Raw genomic sequence first — 7,595 nt, 5'->3', positions numbered from 1 at the left:
AAGAGTACATCACCACAAAGGCTGCAAGCTAGAGTCAGCAATTATGCACAAAAGAAAGGGGAGTTGTTTAGTTTTTTTTTCTTTGTGATTCTTATGCTGTTATTGGGGTTTTCCACCGGAAAATATGATGCCCATGTGTGTTGTTGTTGTTCCTTATTTTTGGGAGTGTGTTCTTATGCTTATCAACTTTTTTTTTTGTGGGGATACAGTAGTAGATCAACTTAATTGCACACTAATTCCCAACATTATGGTCATCACGTTTGTTTTCTTTTTCAAAGCAACTTGAGTCCTCTAGGTCATTGCATATGGCCTGGCCCGTGTAGCAATGATTAACATGATGGTCAGTAGATCAACTTAATCGCACGCTAGTTCCCAACATCGTGGTCATCACGTTTGCATTTCTTGCTCAAAGCAACCCAATACCCTCTGGCCCATTGCGTATGGTCTGCCTCGGTGTGGCAATGATCGTGGAGCTGGCGGTGGTCATGCGTGCACGTCAACCGAAACAACTGCCGGGACGCATTAGCATATGAACAAAGCGTAATTGCGTAAACTAATCCCCCAGATTGTCTAACATGATTGGAACGTACGCCAGCTGCAAGCATGCTTTGTTTGGAGTCGAGACCAAGGAAACGAGCATGCACTTGGACGTGGACAATTGCGTGTTGCCGCTCTTGAATATAATCTCCCTATTATCCGACAAGAAAAAAGCTGTATCTCTATCTAGTGAGACTTGGTTCATTCTGCCGACCTGAGTCTCCACTAACTTTCGCATGAAAGCTGGGTGGTTACTTTCTGGCTTGTCAGTACTACTTGAAAACTTCAAGTAACTCCAACTTTTCGCAAAAAAAAAAAGTAGCATCAATTTACAATTCTCCCAACCTATTTCCATTATTGAGACGAATCAGGATGAGTGGACGAAATCGCCGGATGCGTGGCCGCCATTCGTCACCAAGATAGGCCTTACTTCCATTATCAACAAGCTTAATTGGAGGGACAGGCGATGCAACCTAGTATTTCCATTATTGAGGCGAACTATAGGCATATCATAGGGCCAGTTCCTTTGAGGCGATTCTCAACAATCATGACTGGAAAATCAATAAGCTGGAAATAACTCAATCTGCTTCTTCAGAACCATCTGACAATCGTGAGAATTGGTAGTGCAATTGAGAAGCGCTCCCAGGCCCGATTCTTGCGATTATGCGGCCTCCCGCAAAAGAAAACAGTTGGGTTTGGGTGTCTACCCCTATTTGAGTGGAATATTAAGAAAAACTGCCACTCCGAACAATACAGAGCGCACGTTAGGCTGCCCTGGTATTTCTCGTTGTCGATCGATTCCTCACGATAGATTTTTCCTAGCCGCCGATGGCCTCCAGGCGCATGAAGAATCAAAAGCTGAAAAGAACTGGGCCATTATCAAGTCCAGCACATGAAGATGACCACGGCCAACTATATATAGACGGTCTATTCTGCTAATATTAGCAGAATAACTATTATGTACACCACTTCGGCACTGCACGCTCAACAGAAGCGCACTGCATTATTTTGACGACGAGCACTGCAATATAGACTAGTGAACTTCGCGTCGGAAAAAACTGCACGCAGTGTTTTTCTGGTACTGTTTTTGCTCTAATTTTTTGATTGTTTATCGGAACGAGGCGTGTAATATACCGTTGAAAAGCTATGGATTAGGCGCAAATTCAACATGTTGAACACTTTTCGAGATTCCACACGGTTTAAGAGCAGTTTTGAAAATGGTGCGGCGGATGACGAGTGGCAGCGAGTGATTTTTCGCGTTTTTTCTAAACCGCTTGTCGGAATGAAGCAAATGATACGCCGTTGGATAAATATCGTCGAGGCGCATCTTTTTTATATATAAATCTTTCTCTAATTCGTTACGGTTGAAGAGCAGTTTCAAATTTACTAAATCGCGGAACTCTGTTTTTCAAGTTTTTTGAAATTTTCAGTACTGTTTTCGCTCCAGTTTTCTAACCATTTGTCGAAACGAGACGTATGATACGCCGTTGGAAAGCTATGGACAAGGCGCATCTGTCGTATGTTGAAATGTTTTTGAGATTCCTTACAGTTTTAAGTTAATTTCAAAAATCGTGCGGCGGATGACGAGTGGCAGCGGCCGTTTTTCGTGAAATTTTTACAAACCGGGTTGTCGAAATGATTCAAATGATATGCCGTTGGAAAGATATCGAGGAGACGCAAGTTTTTCATGTAGAATACTCTCTCTAATTCCTTACGGTTTAAGAGCAGTTTTAAATTTACCGAAATGCGGACACTCTGTTTTTCGCGGAAACCAAATCAACGTGGATACTTCATCCGACTGAAAACCGCACTGCATCGGACGAAAAACCGCACTGCATCAGATAGGCAAGTGAACTTCATGATTTCTTTTATCGGACGTACATATTTTCTCGTATGAGTTCTCATTGTTTTCTTTTCAACATTTCCTTATGAACGAGAGTGGACCGCATAGACGGGGATAAGTGAACCACGACATATATCGAAGTGAACCACATTAATATCTTGTTGTTTCCCTAAATTTTTCGCACTTTTCATGTTGGACGCAAGTGAACCACATCCGAGGAACAAACGCACTGCAGGTAGAATGTAGTCGATTGATTTTTGGAACACATGAAACAATTTGTGCTTTCAAAAATACAGGTAATGAAACATATTCTTTTTAAACAAAACAGAGTGCACTTCATACATATTCTTTTTACACAAACTGAGTGCACTTCATACATACAGGTACTGTAACCATTGAGTGCACTTCATACATACACGTAACAAAACCGTTCGTCAACTGTAGTGAACAGTAATTCTTTTGAAACCATTGTCTCTCATTCTTTTCATTCCCCACAACCAAGTGGACTGCTCCATCTTTTTTTACAAAGCCAATCGTCGAGGTATCTAACAGTACTGCACTACGCACTCCATAATCATTTTTTTCAAAAGGAAAAAAAATGAGCTGGATCACAACTAGTACTGCACTACGCACTTCATAACCATTTTTTTCAAAAGGCAAAACAAAAATGAGCTACATCAAAACTTCACAGCAAAACTGAGTGCCCTTTTTTTGTTCACTGCAACGGTCAACCAGCACAAGGGCAACGATGGGCTGCACGAGCTAGTTGTGTGAACCTCCCGCGCACACCAAGTAAAATGCATGCCGCACACACCTGTACTGCGGCGTTGGACGGCCGGAATCGAAATAGATGGCCATAGTCCTCTCAGGCGCTTTCCTACTGCACCGACGACCCAACCGAGCTGCAAGGAGAGACAACCCGCACTGCTCGATATCAGGTGGAGAACAACCCGCACCCGCACACCCCGGTTGAAATGCAAACTCATGGATCGAAGTGCATGCCAAGGGTTGCTTACCTCTCGCCAGCAAGAGCCTCCGATGAGCACACCGAAGAGATGTGGGCTCGATCAAACTGCAATGAAGAGCCAACCGAGCTGCACTGTAGCGAGAGGTGATCCTCCTCGTCGTCAAAGGGAACTACAACCGACGGGCTAACAGACCTCCTCGCGACCCCTTCTGATGGTGTTTCGCGGTGGAGTAGGAGTGAAGGTGGAGGAGAGGATGTAGTGGTGGGGACTACGCACGCACGAGTCTGAGTGGAGGAGGACCGAAGCAGCATTGGAGGAGGGCACTGCCCGGGCCAGCGCCCACTGCCATGGTCATCGTGCCCTCCTCCCCCGCTATGCGGATCTTGCTGACGCCGCGAGGAAGAGGAGGTGGGGGATGCGCTCATGATGGACGAGAAGGATGACGACCGGCTGGATGTTGAAGAGGGATGGCCGGCTGGATGTCAAAGAAGGATGACGACGACCATGGCGATCCAGACGACGGTGGGGTTGTGGAGGCCGGGCATGGAGAGGAAGGTGGGGAAAGGCGGCGCTCCGATTTGTTGATTACATGGCGTGGCAGGGCTGGATCCGTCGCCTGGGCGGAGGCGCGCGGGTCAGGATGCGGGCCAGAGTCCATGGCCGGCGGGCGGCTGCGGATCTGGCGATGTAGGTGGTGGGCTAGGGGAGACGAGCAGAAGTGGAACCAGATCCGTCCGGATCCGGTGGTTGCCTGGCGAGGGCGTGGCCGGAGTTGCTTTTTCTTCGAAGGTAGGTGGCTGGACAGGGGCGCGACCTGGAGTTATGGGCCGGCCATGGGGGGTGACGGTGGCGAGGCCCTGGGGTTGACGGTACCGGGGCCCGGGGGTGACGGCTGCGGGGTGGTTCCGGCCCGCGGAGGAAGGTGGGAGGTGGGGTGACGGCGGCGGGGTGGTTCCGGCCGGCGGAGGAAGGTGGTAGGTGGGCGCGGTGTCTGGCTCGAGGTGGGTGGGGTGGATCGCCAGTTGCGTCCGGGATGTGGGTTGTAGTGGCGCGTGGGGGAGAAGGAGGGTGGGATAGGGGTGGACACGGTGCAGTTTTGGTTTTGTGTGCAGTTTCTTTGGGTACATTAGCGGTGCGTAAGTGTTAGCAGAATAAGCCTAGGTGTTATTAGAATAAGACTCTTAAGGGTGTTATCATACTAGACCCACACCACTTCTGCTAATATTAGCAGAATAACTATTCTGCACACCACTTCTGCACTGCACGCTGAACGCAAGTGCACTGCATCTTCTTGACGACGAGCACTGCAATATAGACTAGTGAACTTCTCGTCGAAAAAAACTGCACGTGTTATTTTTTCAGTACTGTTTTCGCTCTAATTTTTTAACCGTTTATCGGAATGAGGCGTGTAATATATCGTTGAAAAGCTATGGATTAGGCGCAACTTCGACATGTTAAATACTTTTCGAGATTCCACACGGTTTAAGAGCAGTTTTGAAAATGGTGCGGCCCATGACGAGTGGCAGCGAGCATTTTTTGGCGATTTATTTTAAACCGCTCGTCGGAATGAAGCAAACGATATGGCGTTGGATAGATATCGTCGAGGCGCATCTTTGTCATATATAAATTTTTCTCTAATTTGTTACGGTTTAAGAGCAGTTTCAAATTTACTAAATCGCGGAACTCTGTTTTTCAATTTTTTTGAAATTTTCGGTACTGTTTTCGTTCCAGTTTTTGAACCGTTTGTCGAAACGGGGCGTGTGATACGCCATTGGAAAGCTACGGACAAGGCGCAACTTTCATATGTTGAAATGGTTTTGAGATTCCTTACGGTTTTTAGTTAATTTGTAAAATCGTGCGGCTGACTTCGAGAGGCAGCGACTGTTTTTTCGCGAATTTTTTGCAAACCGCTGGTCGGAATGATTCAGACGATACGCCGTTGGAAAGATATCGACGAGTCGGAACTTTTTCATGTAGAATACACTCTCTAATTCTTTACGGTTTAAGAGCAGTTTTAAAATTCGTGAAAAGCGGACACTCTGTTTTTTCGCGACACCAAAATCGTCATGGGACAGAAGAACGCACTACTTCAAACTGAAAACCGCACTGCAACAGACAGACAAGTGCACTGCATCATTTCTTTTTGTCGGACGTAAACTTTCTCGCACAAGTTTTTGTTGTCTTTTTTTCAACTTTTTTTTAAACGTGAGTGGACCGCAACACTCCCGAAAGTGCAACGCAACACTACCCAAAGTGAACCTCATGAGTTTTTGCTGTCTTTTTTTGTACTTGTTAATTTTTTACGCGCGTTGACCAAGCGAGTGGACCTCAGGGATTGAGAGAGTGAACTACATCTTATATAGAAGTGAGCTTCTTTTGAGATGTTTTTGCTTTGTGTTTACCAAGTGGACAACAAAGGAGTTCTATAGCGAATGTTAGTGAACCGTATGAGTTTACCAAGCGAGCTGCAGTAGGTTTCTACAAGTTTCTTCATTTTGTTACAAAAACACCCCTGCAGTTTTACAAATCACCCACATAAAAACAAATATATCGAAGCAAATGGCAAACCGAACGCAAAGGCGCCGACCGGTGAACCGCACTCCATGGCCCTGCGAAGCGCACGACACAGCCTGGCGAACTGCACGTCGTTGTAGCACAAACCACCAGCATACAACCATACATAGCAGAATTAGCACTCGAGCACCACCAAGAAAACAACAGCAAAGACTGAGAGCGGCACACACAAACTGCATTGTAGCACCACCCAGCCGGGACTTCACCACATTGCAATGTAAATCTGAACATACAAAAAAACTAATTTGAAGTGTACACCGGAAGCACTCAATCAAACTGCATTGCCGCGATACCGAAACCACGCCCAACCAGCTAGCGAACTGCATGGTGGAAACCGGCGTGCCCGTGAACAGAAAGCCCATGCTACCGGACCGCATGTCGCGAGCCAAGGAACTGCACGACCTGGCAGGAGGGATACGACCAACCTCGTGAAGCGCACTCCATCACCCATCTTTTCTGCAAAAAAAGAGAGTAAAATGAACCTCAAGAGCAAAAGTACAGCGGACTGCATTTGCACTTTTATTACTCTTAAGTAGAGACACAAGAAAACGCAAATCTCATCGATGGGAATAGCAAACTGCAGTGTAGCGATTTTCCTCCAAAAATCAAAACAGTGAACTGCAACAACCTCAAATGTTGGCATGGTTGGTTGTTCGTTGGTGAGGAGAAGAAGCAGGGGAACTCGGTGCACCGAGGAGAATCTCTAGACCGGCAAGGCGGGCTATGGCGGAGCTGGGACTAGACCTCGTGGGGGTAGGTGAGGTGAGCCCTGACCGGGCCGGAGATGAGGCCAGGACGAGGAGTTGAGGAGAGGGGCAGGCGAGCGCCGCGGTGGAGCAGGTCCTCGTCGCCGGATCTCACCGAAAAGTGGGGGTCTCTCGGTTGGGATGGGGCAGGCAGGCAAGACACACACGGGCTCCACACTGCACGGGAGCGGAGCAGGGTGAGGAGCAGCTGCCGGCGCTGGCCTTCTTCCATGCCTGTGGCTTCTACGCCGATCGCCATGCAGATTAGAAGCAACAGACGTGAACACCATGAGAGGCTACAGAGAGCTGCAGACAAAGTGAAGGTGAGCTGCATAAGCATATGCAGACTCTGATGGGAGGCGGAGGTGCAACCATGGGAAGGCTTGCTGCCATGCTCTGCTCTAGTGGGTGGAACCAGAGGAGTGCACGGGGACAGATCCGCCACGTGAGCAGGGAGCTGTTGCTGCCGCATCCTCGCTAGTTGGTGGCGCTAGCTGCGGGACGGGAAGTGGTTGCTCGAGGCCGGTGGCCCGCTGGAAGTGTCCCTGGATCCGGTTGCCAAGGCTCGCCGCCGATGGCTGAGAGCGGCCGAGCAGCACCGGGTCGGACGGAGCTGGCAGGGGGGAGCGGTGGGAGGCGCACGAGGTTTTGTTGGTGGGGGCCTCGGGAGAGGTGGTGCACGGGCGACTTGTAGAGGGGCGGCGCGGCGGGGGCCTCGCACGGGCTGGGGCTGCAGCGGCTTGCAGAGGGGCGGCGCAGCAGGGGCCTGGGGTGAGGCGGCTCGGCGGTGGCCTCGGGATGGGGAGGAGCGGCACCGGCGGCCAGGGAGGGTCGGATCTGGCGACCTCGCCCTCATGCAGCCGCCTGGAAGGAAGAAGGGGTGGGGGAGAAGATGGGGAAGGTGCTCGACACACAGCTCACCCCGGG

At 49.2% G+C, this 7,595-nt stretch overlaps 1 long non-coding RNA gene across 1 annotated transcript; it reads right to left on the bottom strand.

Moving 5' to 3' along the window:
- Positions 1-5,976: 5,976 nt before the first annotated feature.
- Positions 5,977-7,589, bottom strand: LOC123160269 (uncharacterized). The gene is made up of 2 exons (XR_006480081.1): positions 6,551-7,589; positions 5,977-6,378 (listed from the first exon to the last, which is right to left on the bottom strand). It is a non-coding gene; the product is annotated as an uncharacterized lncRNA (long non-coding RNA).
- Between the last annotated feature and the right edge of the window lie 6 nt (positions 7,590-7,595).

Source organism: Triticum aestivum, chromosome 7B, assembly GCF_018294505.1.
Source record: "Triticum aestivum cultivar Chinese Spring chromosome 7B, IWGSC CS RefSeq v2.1, whole genome shotgun sequence".
In the NCBI taxonomy this organism is placed as follows: Eukaryota; Viridiplantae; Streptophyta; class Magnoliopsida; order Poales; family Poaceae; genus Triticum; species Triticum aestivum.
The sequence above is the reverse complement of the archived record's forward strand: the minus strand, read 5'-3'. Positions and strand labels throughout refer to the sequence as shown.